General features: G+C 36.3%; 1 protein-coding gene and 1 long non-coding RNA gene across 2 annotated transcripts in view; one reads left to right on the top strand and one right to left on the bottom strand.

Moving 5' to 3' along the window:
- CUBN (cubilin) overlaps positions 1 to 12703 on the top strand; it is a 332666-nt gene that overhangs the window by 85946 nt on the left and 234017 nt on the right.
- The window catches only part of LOC117082110, a 38588-nt gene continuing 27911 nt past the window's right edge, over positions 2027 to 12703 (bottom strand). The window contains exon 4 of the long non-coding RNA XR_004436474.1: positions 2027 to 2323. This is a non-coding gene — a long non-coding RNA (uncharacterized LOC117082110). The remainder of the gene's footprint in view (positions 2324 to 12703) is intronic.

The following is a 12703-nucleotide window of genomic DNA, read 5'->3' as shown; positions in this document are numbered from 1 at the left end:
TGGCAAAATATGTGTTTCTCAATTTTACCTAATGAAGTTAATCTTTTCAGCATTTTTTTCCTTTCATTGTATTTTTCCTATTACTTAATTTCTCATCATTACTATGCTCTTTGCAAATGAAGTATAGGAAACAAATCCCTTTTGCAGGCAGTGTCTTTGAGGTAACATGTGAACCAGAGATGCTCCCAGCCCTAAGAGCCTGTGCATGGGATTGATGAAGGAGTCATATTTCGTTAGGCTCATGTTTCCCTAGGTTGTGTTCTTTTTTAGATACTCTGAGCTTTCCTTTTGCATCATTGTATTAAAGGACCCAAATAATATCCAGCAGAGACCCATAGTAGGCATATGGTGACTATGCTTCCAAGCATTTCTCAGCCTCAGGATTACCCCAGCAGCATGGTACAATTCACTGAGCTCTCTCCAGGAAGAACTGGTAGCTTTTCCTATGTTGGGATATGCACCCTCTGACACACTCTTGCATCCTGAGAACCCCAGATGCTTATCTTTTAAAGTCCCCACTCCCTAAAATAAATAAAAGTTTAAACATCTCCCACTCAAAATCTTTACCCAATTTCTCATTTATTTCTCCTTTAGAGGGGCTGGCCACTACTCATTTCAGGCAAAACTCTGCAGCAGTTCAAGTTCTATGTTTGAAACCATGGCTTTAGATTTCTCCAGAATCCTGAGTGTGAGAGAATCCATCAGTACTTTTCTCCCAGGTGGGAACCTCTGCAGGAGCAGTTCATTATCCAGCTCAAGCGCAAGCACATGTGAAAAGGAATCCCTGGCAGTTACAATAGGCTATCGTGTGTGATTGACATATTCACTGGACTTCATTCAGGTGGTTAACATCCAGTGACCAAAACTGGTTTCTTAAGAAATTATAGGGTGCACACAATTTTTCATGCTGCTGTAGTTTTATCTGTCTCATATGTTTGGCCCCAAAGCACACTGAATATTAGATCAAGATTTGGAGCAAGTCGCTTGAACTCTCTGGGCCACAGTTTTCTCATCTGTAAAATTAAGGAATTGGATTTGGTAATCCTTGAGATGACTTCCGGCTTTAATCATCTATGAATGTAATTTTAATTTGCTGCATGAATAAACTGGCTGTATCTTAGATAACATATAATACAGGCAGGGCCTCCTGAAAATGTGGGAATCTTTGTAATGATATGCAAAGTAAGACACACCTTTGTAAAACAATTCTATTACCACCCTAACTTGTAAGGCAATATTTTGTGCAGAAAGAACCAAGAGCAGTTAAAATAATTGGATAGGGAGGATATTAGATTTTAATTGTAAAAGTTTTCAGAAAGACAAGATACAGGTAAAATAAAAATGAGTCAGGAAAAGAGATAGAAGCAAACTGTACGGGAAAGGAAACTATAAAGAAGAGCAGAAGAAAAAGCAAGTGATAAAAGCAAAGGGGAGGCAGTGTTTTCATAGAAACTCAAAAGATTCTCCAGCCGGCTTCCCTGTGTGATAATCATTACTTTGGCCTCTATTTGGTCTGCACAAGGCTGAAATCACAGGCTAGGGACTGTTCGCTTTCTGTCCCTGGGCTGAGCCCGGCTGGTCACTGTGCCCACTTGTTGTTGGATGAACTCATAGGTCTGACTAACACAGTCAGGCCATTCTAAATAGCAATCAGATGACGAGATCCAGAAAGACACAGCACACCTTCTGTTTGTAATTCTGGAGCCTGTCACAGTTTCCCATAGATCAAGACGTGAGAGATGGGCTCTCATGCGTTGCTGAGGGGGGGCCCTGCAGCATTTTTTTAGGGAAGAGCTGGTGTCAGGAGACTGAGCTGGGGTTGGGTTGGTGACACCAGGTGGTGGGTTAGTCCTCTAAGGCAGTAGCTAGACCTGGAAGGCAGCCAGGGTCAGAGTGAACTGCTGGTGTGGAAACACAGAGATGCTAGGACTCATTCTTTTCAGGTGTCATCGTATGTTGGATACTTTCTGCAGAATAAAATAGCATCAGGGAAAAGCATCAAGGGAAGCTCAGTCATTGGCCCTCATCTTACTTTTTTGCTCTAACAGAAGTTATTTCCAGAGCAGTAATGTTGGTATTTTGTTGTTGATTTCTAGCTCCTCAGCCCAACAGGTGTGAGTTTGCCTGCTGAAGTCTTTCCTGTCTTCATCTCATAAAGGTTAAGTTTCCGGATTTGAGTTTGGATACTTTTCCATCTGTAGTTTGTGCCATGTGGCTATGATGTCAGCTCCAAAGTATGTGTTTGAGAGAAAAAAGATTGGCTTCTTGTGATTACTTAGACTTCCTCCCTTGTTACTTTGTTTCTGCCTTTATCCAGATGTGCCTGGGAAAATAGAAAGAAAAGAACTAACAAGTATAAGGTGCTAAGGTTAAAACTCTTACGAAGTTCTTAATAACTACAAGACTCAGCTTTAATTTAACATATTAGATTTTGCTCATTCAAACTACAAAATATTTGAATCCTGAGAGAATGTAATTGACTAATGTTATCAATTTAAAGTAAAATTTTATATTCTATTAACATCTGTTGCATATACATTAATATATAATCCTGCTAAAAGGGAAATTTAAAAGTATAAACAGGAACAGAGAAATGCACCTGATTCATTTTCAACTGTAATATTAGAGGAAAACCTATTTAACATCTAGTCCAATGTTTTTCAAACTGTAATTCATGACTCATTGTTGAGTCATGACATTAATTTATTCGATTGCTACTTGTGATTGTTAAAAGTATGGAGTAGAATAGAAAGGAATAGGAGAGAAAGGATCAGAGTTTATCATACCAAGTTAGGTGTTGCTTCATGAGACCTGTTTGCAGTATCTCTGCGCGCATGTATGGTTGATGTAAATGTATTTTTTAGGGTATGTCAATAAGGTTTGAAGCACGCATCTATTCCAGTTACCTTAATTTTTAAATAAGGGAGATAGAAGTCTAGGATGTTGAATTTATCCTCTCAAGAATACATAGCTAATTGGTTTGAAAGTCAGGCTAAACAATTGAGTCCCGTCTTAGAATCCATTTCTTTTGCCATGTCTAGATTAGCTCTTAGAAACGCTCTAAATGAACTGCATATAACAGCTAGTAACATTTAATTCAGGGCTATCATCAAACTGGGGAGGACTTTTCATATTTCCTGCAAAGAGAAAAAACTTCACAGTTATTAACACAGGATTAGAGATGAGCCCTGCTGGGCTTTCTTGGCCTCCCTCCTTCCCAAGGCAGGGTTCCCGCCTAGTCATTAGTGGGTGGTTACGGCTGTTTTTTATCAGTCATCCTGAAATGAGCTCAGAAGAGGCATCTAGGAGTGCAAAGTTAAGAAATGATGACAAGCATGCCCAAAGAGGGCTTCTTTACAATGAAAGAGTAAAGAGAGTTCTGTTTCTATTTTAAAACTTCAGTTTCGGAGGGTAGTGTTCTCAAATTCTAGGGTTCATAAGAAATTTGAGATGGGGGATTTTCTTGCTATAAATTCAGGCATCTGGGTGCCACCCAGAAATTCTGATTAAAATAGGTCTAGGGTGCTTATTAAACGCCAAGCAATTCAAGGGGTTCTAAAGAAACTTTGTAGTTTATCAAGGACTCTGAAGGTCAAGTCTTAGCATGTGAATTGCTGTAGAATTACAAGGGAGATATGATAGTGGGTTGGACGGTACAACTGCTCATGATGGAAAGTACTATTCATGACACAGGGAAAGGGGATGCTGTAGGGAGGTCAGAAGTCTTGGTCCTACTCTCAACCTTGATACTAATTGGGAATACTTTCGGTTTGTTTGTTTTTGTTGTTCTTGTTTGTTTTGTTTTGTTTTGAGATGGAGTTTCGCTCTTGTTGCCCAGGCTGGAGTGCAATGGCAAGATCTTGGCTCACTGCAACCTCCGCCTGCTAGGTTCAAGTGATTCTCCTGCCTTAGCCTCCCAAGTAGCTGGGATTACAGGCATGGCCACCATGCCTGGCTAATTTTGTATTTTTAGTAGAGACAGGATTTCACCGTGTTGGTCAGGCTGGTCCTGAAATCCTGACCTCAGGTGATTCCCCCGCCTCGGCCTCCCAAAGTGCTGTTATCACAGGCATGAGCCACTGCACCTGGCCATAATTTGGAATACTTTGGACAACTCACAAGCCTCTCTGATTCTTTCTGTCCACCTTGAATTCTGTATTCTTTGCTATGAGAGATTCAGCTATTTTCCCTCAGGAAAAGGTTTTATAGTAAGTCGATTCGTCTTTTAAAGATTTATTTTCTTACCGGCTACTGTTTACTCATAATTTTGTATGTACAGGTGTCCCAGCACTTCTCCGCTCAGTTCATTTATCTTATTTGTTACATTTTTTACTCCTTAGAATAAAAATGCAACAAAACACTTCATGGTGATATTCTGAGTTCCCTACTTGTCTTCATCCTTAAATTGACATTTCCTGTGTAGAAAAACCAGGGATTGTGGCCAGGTGTAGTGGTTTATGCCTGTAATCCCAGCACTTTGGGAGGCTGAGGCAGGCAGATCACCTGAGGTTGGGAGTTTAAGACCAGCCTGACCAACATGGAGAAACCCAGTCTCTGCTAAAAATACAAAATTAGCCAAGCGTGGTGGCTCATTCCTGTAATCCCAGCCACTCAGGAGGCTGAGGCAGTAGAATTGCTTGAACCTGGGAGGCAGAGGCTGCAGTGAGACAAGATCGCATCACTGCACTCCAGCCTGGGCAACGAGAGCGAAATTCCTTCTCAAAAAAAAAAAAAAGAAAAGAAAAAAAAAAAAAAGAAAAGAAAGAAAAGAAAAGAAAAACCAGGGATTGTTAAAGAGAATAGGATTTGGAAAGAGAGGGCCTGGGTTCAAATTTTATCTTGGCCATGTCTGAAATAAGTATCTTTTAGAATTTAATCTGCAGGAACCTGAGATCTCTCATCTACACCTCTCTAAAAAGAGGGGAGATAATGCCTGGCTGTTTTGCAAAGTTGAGAAAGACAAAATGAGACATTCAAAGTGAAAATTACATTATAGTTGTAAAGGACCATGACTTTGCCAGATATAAAATATGATTCTCAATGTTTTTTTCTCAATATTACAATAGCTACTTTGCTTATTTTTATATGAATCTGCACTGGTCATCTGAGAGGGAAAAGAAAAAGCAATGACCATGACCACCTAGCAGAAAATTGTGGCAAAATGTTGAGTTTGATTGAGAAGGCTACTTCTTTCTTAAGGGAGAGACTGAACCTATAATTATATCTTCCCTTGGGTCTTCATTTTGAAGGATGCTAAACCAAATATGTCTGTGGAAGCAGATGATGGCTCCTGGGTTGGCTGTCTATTGAGCACATTCCTAGAATATCTGAGGTCATATGGATTCATTCAGAACCCAAATGTTTCATAAGTGATTTCAGAAAGCATAGCCTAAAGATTGAGCCTCAATGTAATTGGATAATCACATAAATCATCCCATCATGCAAAGCAGGAAGGAGCTGGAGCAGTTCCCCATAATCTAGGGTCTCCCTATGAGATGCATTCCTCTCTCCACAGGATCAGTTTATCCTATTTCTGTGGCTCAAATTTTATGGGACTGATATCATTGTTGCTTTGTGGTTTGGAGGGTTATACATGTTTCTCATTTTCCCCTTTGATAATGAGCTGAGTCCTGTGTTACAAAAACTTATTTGAAAAATTTTAGTGACGGCAGAGGTACATTGTGAGTTTTAGAAAAATCTAGTTTTGTGATTTTTGTAATGGTCCACGGAAGGCATTTGTATGTTTTCTCTTTTCTTTCTTTACTTTTTTTTTTGAGGTTGGTCAGAAAGAAAAACATGTGAGTTCTGCCAACAGTTGTCTTTGATCTTCAGAGATACGTTTTTCCATTGCTAGTTCAGTTGAATTTAGGGGATAGAAGAAATGTACTTTGATTTTTCATTTCTTTGTAAATGTCCTTAGACCATAATAAAAGGCTAAACTGATATTGGATATGAATTTTCCTTTGGCTATATAAGATAAAAAGCATAGATACATTTTTTATCTTTGCATTTTGTATTGATGTAATAATAAGCATCATGCCAACACATAAATATCCTTGTATGGAAACACATTCTAATTTAATCGTTTGTGCTTTGCTGAAAATCACAAGAGGAAACCAAAACTTAGTATTGATATTTTTCAGTGTTACTACTATTCTAGAAGGAGCCGTTTATACTGTCAAGGGAAGAGATGTAAACATCTGCCGAGTTCAGTGATAGTTAAGAGGAGTTTTTAATTTTTCAAGAAATAGATACATTAAGTTCAGAGAATAATAATTCTTCTATGAAATTTGAATCTCATAAAACTAACATCAAATTTTAAGATTAAATATTCTAGTATTTAATATGTATAGCAGGGATCCCTTCAAATATGGTATTTTATTTCTCTATTTCAATTTTATGTATTATTTATTAGATATCTGAATTATTTATTGGACTTTCTCTAGAGAGTGCAACCTGTCTGTGCACAGAACTTTCAAGCTTTTAACATAATATGGATTTTTTTCCTGTAATTTCAGTAAATTTATCCATAATTTTCAGAATTGTGTACACCCCTTTAACCACCTCTCCGTTCAAGCTATCAAATACTTCTGGCCCTCCAGAAGGGATCCTCATGTTCTTTTGATTAGTTTCCTCAACATCCTCTGTGTCAGCAACCACAGACCTGGTTTCTACCAATACAGAATAGTTTTAACTGTGCAAAAGGCAGCTGTGAACAGGAATACATAGTGTGTCCTCTTTTGTGTCTGGCTTCTTTTTTTTTTTTTGAGACGGAGTCTCGCTCTGTCGCCCAGGCTGGGGTGCAGTGGTGCCTCAGCCTCCCGAGTAGCTGGGACTACAGGCACGCACCACCACCCCCGGCTAATTTTCGTATTTTTAGTAGAGATAGGGTTTCACCATGTTGACCAGGCTGGTCTCAAACTCCTGACCTCGTGATCTGCCCAACTTGGCCTCCCAAAGTGCTGGGATTACAGGCGTGAGCCACCACACCCAGCTTGGCTTCTTTCATTTAGCATAATGTGTCTGGAATTTTTTCACATTGCTGGATTTATCTGTTCTTTTCTTTCTATTGCTGACTAGCCTTCCATTGCATGGATATATCATAATTTGATTATCTGTTCACCTGTTGTTAGACAGTTGGGCTTTTCTCAGCTTTTAGCTATTACAAAAAAGCTACCATGATCATTGACATACAAGTTTTTTGTGGACTTATTCATTCTCTTGAGTAAAATACCTAGGAGTAGAATTTCTGGGTCTCATATGATAATGATATGTTTAACTTTATAAGAAAGTGCCAAATTGTTTTCCAAAGTGGTTATGCCATTTTGTATTCTCACCTATATGAATGACAATTCTGAAATAAGAGTTGGGGCTCAAAACCAGACCACATGGAAGACTGGCTAAGACGGGAAGAGACAGAAGCACCTCTTCATAAGACATGCCCAACAGCTCCATGACAGTTTGCCATTGCCATGAGAACACCCAGAAGTTACCATCCTTTTTCTAGAAATTTCCAAATAACTCACCCCTTAATTTGCATATGGGTGTCAATATGACTGCACAACTGTGCCAAGCTTCTTCTCTCAACACGTTGCGTATGGGGTAGCCCTGCTCTGCAGGAGCAGTCACGAAGCTGGAACGCTGATACCTCAGCGAAGCTGACTTTTTTCTACCATCGGCTCCCCCAAAACCTTCCTAGGTAGAGTCCCAATTTGGGGGCTCATCTGCCTTACAGCGATTCTTTTCCACATCTTTCCCAATCCTTAATATTGCCAATCTTTTCGTTTTTAGCCTCTGGTAGTTGCATAGTAGTATCTGATGGTTTTATTTTGCATTTCCCTGATGACTAATAGTGCTGAGTCCTTTTCACATGCTTTTTGACAATTCATTTATTTTCTTTTGTGAGGTGTTCATTAAAACCATATTGCTCATTTTTGTTTGTTTCTTATTAATGAGTCATATGTTGTATATTCTGCATAAAAATATGTCCTTTGTCAGATAAATGTATTGCAAGTATTTTCTCCCAGTGTGTGGCTAAACTTTTCTTTTCCTTATGGTATCTTTTGAAGAACAGAAATTCAATATATCCTTTTATCCCTTTTATGCTTAGTGCATTTTGTATCTTGTCTAAGGAATATATTTGACTACCAAAGTTATCAGGATCTCCCATGTGCATCCTTCTAGAAGTTTTATAGTTTGAGATTTTATATTTGTTCTATGATCCATTTTGAATCAATTTTTCTATATGGTATGAGTTATGTATCCAAGTGTGTTTAGCAAATGGTATTTAATTGTTTGAGCACCATTTGTTGAAAAGATTCACCTTCACCCCCACCCCCACCCCCACTGAATTGCTTTTGCATTTTTGTTGAAAATCACCTGCCTGTGTTCATGTGTAAGTGTTCTTCTGGAATCTCTATTTCATCACATTGATATACATATTTACTCCTATAACAATAGGACATTATATTACTTAATATTACATAATTTTATATTGTATATTAAAATCTGGAAGTGTAAAACCTCTGGATTTATACTTCTTTTTCAAAATTGTTTGGGCTATCCTAAATTTTTTGTATTTCCATATTCATTTTGGAATCAGCTTTTCAATTGTATAAAAAAACTTGAGAGTTTGATTGAGATTACATTGAATTTACAGACCAATTTGGGGTGTAAAGGTCATTTTAAATTCAGTCTTCCAATCCATGAATATATTTTACCTCTCCGTTTATTCATAGCTTCCTTCATTTCCTTCAGCAATAAAGTTTTCAGTGTAGAGTTTGTGCATATTTCCATTAAACTTTTTATCAAGCATTTCATGTTTTTATGCTATTATAAAATGACATGCCATATTATATATACATATTATAAAATATAGAATTTTAAAATTTTACTTTCTGGTTGTTTGGCTGATATATGCAACATAAATGGATTTTTGTATACATATCTTGTATTCTGTAGTCTTGTGAAACTAGTTATTAGTTCTAATAACTTAAATAAATCCTTTAGTATCTACTACATAGATGACAATAACTGTGAATAAGTTAAATAAAGTTTTATTTTTTCCCCTTTCTCTCTTTTTCTGTCTCTCTCTTTCTCTGTGTATGTGTATTGCTGTGATGGCTAGACCTTTCTGTGCATTCTTGAACAGAAAGGGTGAGGTTGGCATGGTTGACCTTTTTCTTAATTTTGACAGGAAAGCATTTAGTCCTTTACCACTTAAGTATGATGTTAGCTTTGGATTTTCCATAGATACCATTTATCAGTTTGTGGAGTTCCCTTCTGGGCATACTTGCTGAGTTTTTATCCTGGATGGCTGTTGAATTTTTCTTCATCTTTTGATATCTCTCAAAGCTTTTCTTTTTTATTCTGTTTAGGTGGTAAATTATGTTGATTTAGTTTTCTATTGTCAAATCAATGTTATATAATACATCAGAACTCCACCTGGTTCTGATCTATTATAATTTTTATGTATATTCAGAATTATTAAGCTAAAATTGTGTTATGGATGTTTGCATCAATGTAAGACATACTGAACTGTAATTTTTTTAAATTTCTTTGTCTGGTTTAGTATAGGAGTAATATTGGTCTTGTTAGAAAATATCTTCTCTATTTTCTGAGTTTGTGGAATATAAACAATTTCTTAATTGTTTGATACAATCTTACCAGTGAAATTATTCGAGCCTGTAGTTTTCTTTGTAGGAAGGTTTTATATGATAAATTTAATTTCTTCAATTAATAGAGACTATTAAAGCTTTCTATTTCCTTTTGAGTCAGTTATGGGAATTTTGAAAGAATTCATCTATTTTATGTAGGTTGTCAAATTTATTTGCACAGTTTTTTGTACTGGTGTCTATTATTTTAATGTCCGAAGATTCTATAGTGACATCCCCTCTTCATTTCTGAAAATGCTAATTTGTGTTTTTTCTCTTCTTTCAATCAGTTTTGGTAGAATTCTATCAATTTTAATAATTTTCTCAAAGAACCAATTTTTGATATTGTTTATTTACTCTATTGCTATTGCATTTTCCATTTAATTGATTTCTGTTCTTATATTATCTCTTTTCTTTTTATTATTGCCTTAGTTAGCTTTTTTCTAGTTTCTTTAGATAAAAATTAACTACAGATGGATAGATACAGATATAGACTTTAAGCACTACTTCATCTCCCTAATTTTTTTTTTTTTTTTTTTTTTGAGACGGAGTTTCACTCTTGTTGCCCAGGCTGGAGTGTAGTGACGTGATCTTGGCTCACTGCAACCTCTGCCTCCCGGTTTCAAGTGATTCTCCTGCCTCAGCCTCCCAAGTAGCTGGGATTACAGGCACTGCCTGCCACGCCCGGTTAATTTTTGTGTTTTTAGTAGAGATGGGGTTTCACCATGTTGGTCACTCTGGTCTCGAACTCCTGACCACGTGATCCACCTGCCTCAGCCTCCCAAAGTGTTGGGATTACAGGAGTGAGCCACTGCGCCCGGCTACCTCCCAAATTTTAATGTTTTATTTTCACTTACTTCCAGTTCAAAATATTTTCCAATTATCTTGTGATTTCTTTTTGGATCTATGGATTATTTGCAAATGTATTATTTAATTTTCAAATATTTGCAGGTTTTCTAGTTGTCTTATTGATTTATAATTTCAGTTTTATTGTGGTTAAACGATATACTTTCTAAGTTTCCAATTGTTTAAAATTTATGGAGAATTGTGTTATAGCCTCGTATGTGGTCTATGCTGCTGAACATTTCATGTACGCTTGAAAAACTGTGTTGTCTGCAGTTATTAAGGGTAGTGCTCTCTGTCAATTAGCTTAAGTTGGCTGATAATGTTGGTCAGATTTTCTATACCCCTATTTATTTTTATCTGTTTCATTTTCAGTTACTGAGAGAAAGGTGATCAAATCTTCAGCTCTAATCATAGTTTTTTTTTTCTTTAACTTTTGCCTTTTCACTTTCCTTCATGTATTTTGAAAGTATTACTTCTTGCATGCACATTTATGATTATTATATTTTACTGATAAATCATCCCCTTTGTCATTATGAAATGTCTTTCTGTAAATCTAATAATACTGTCCTTCTTGAAGTCACTTTTGTCTGATGTTATTTCAGTGATTTCAGCTTTCTTGTATTTACTGTTCATATGGTATATCTTTTTTCATTCTTTTACTTACAACCTAATTTCACCATTATATATAATGGTGTCATTATATATAATGTGCATGTATAGAAAAAACATATAATTGGGTCCTGTTGTTTCCGTGTTTTAGCTAAAGTATTTAGACCATTTACAACTAATGTAATTATTATTATGGTTGAATTTAACATACCATTATGGTAGTTGTTTTCCATTCTTCTCTTTTTATGTTGCCATTAGCCTGTCTTCATTTTGGTTTACAGAATATTATTAGTATTCCATTCTATTTCCTTCATTTTTTTTTAATGATACCTTTTTGTTTTTGTAGTTTTACACTAGGGCTAAAAATATACTCCTTAGCTTATAAGCAAGTTTTCTTAGCATTAATATGCAGCTGCTTTACATTTCATACCTTCCAATTCATACCTGACACTTCATATTACACACATTCCCCTTTATACTTCACAGGTGTAATAATCTCCTACTAGTGTAATTCCATCTGCCTGTCCTTCTGTGTGCTGTTTTAGTTATATCTTTTACTTCTCTCTATATTATAAATTCACCTTACTATTATTTTTGCTTTAAATCATTCATTCTCTCGCTCTTTTTTTTTTTTTTTTTTTTGAGACTGTTAGTCTATGGCCTAGGCTGGAGTGCAGTGGCATGCTCCCAGCTCACTGCAACCCCCACCTCCCAGGTTTAGACAATTCTTGTGCTTCAGCCTCCTGAGTAGCTGGGGCTACAGGCATGCGCCACCATGCCTGGCTAATTTTTGTATTTTTTTTAGTAGAGATGGGGTTTTACCATGTTGGTCAGGCTGGTCTCGAACTCCTGACCTCAAGTGATCTGCCCACCTCGGCCTCCCACAGTGCTGGGATTACAGGCGTGAGCCACTGCGCCTGGCCTGCTTCTCTCTATATTATAAATTCACCTTACTATTATTTTTGCTTTAAATCACTAATTCTCTTTTAAGGAGATAATGAAAAGAAAGCCTAGCATATTTTATTAGATGTTTTTCATAAAATTTAGGAGAATTTTAGCCACTATATCCTTCTCTTTTTTTGACCCATTTTTCTTTTCTTTTCCTTCTGGTTCTCTAATTGCATGTGTGTTAACCTATTGTTTTTTCTTTCTTTCTTTTTTTTTTAATATCTGTTCATCTTCCTGGAGTTCTTTCCTCTTTGTTCTTTAGAGTAAATTAGGTATATTGATATATGTTAAAGTGTACTGACCTTTTTTCTTCTACCTACAGTTTACTATTAAACTCATCATGAAGTTTTAATTTCAATTAGTGTAATTTTAAGTTATATAATTTCCATGATTTCTTTTAGTAATTTCCTCCCTTTTTGGGCCAAAATTTCTTGTCTGTTTACTTTTTAAGGTTTTTTTCTTTAAGTCTTTGAACATATTTTTAATAGCTGCTTTAAAGTCTTTCTCTTTTAAATCTAACACCTAGATCATCTTTGAATCACAAGATCACATTTTTTTCTCAACTATGACCACATTTTTCTTGACTACTGATGACATTTCTTTATTTGATTCATATTTTCTCATTTTTGTTTGTTTTGTTTTGTTTG

This window comes from Trachypithecus francoisi, unplaced genomic scaffold (genome assembly GCF_009764315.1).
Source record: "Trachypithecus francoisi isolate TF-2019V2 unplaced genomic scaffold, Tfra_2.0 Lachesis_group9, whole genome shotgun sequence".
NCBI classification, from domain to species: Eukaryota; Metazoa; Chordata; class Mammalia; order Primates; family Cercopithecidae; genus Trachypithecus; species Trachypithecus francoisi.
Note: the sequence above shows the minus strand (reverse complement) of the source record. Positions and strands in the feature narration are given on the sequence as shown.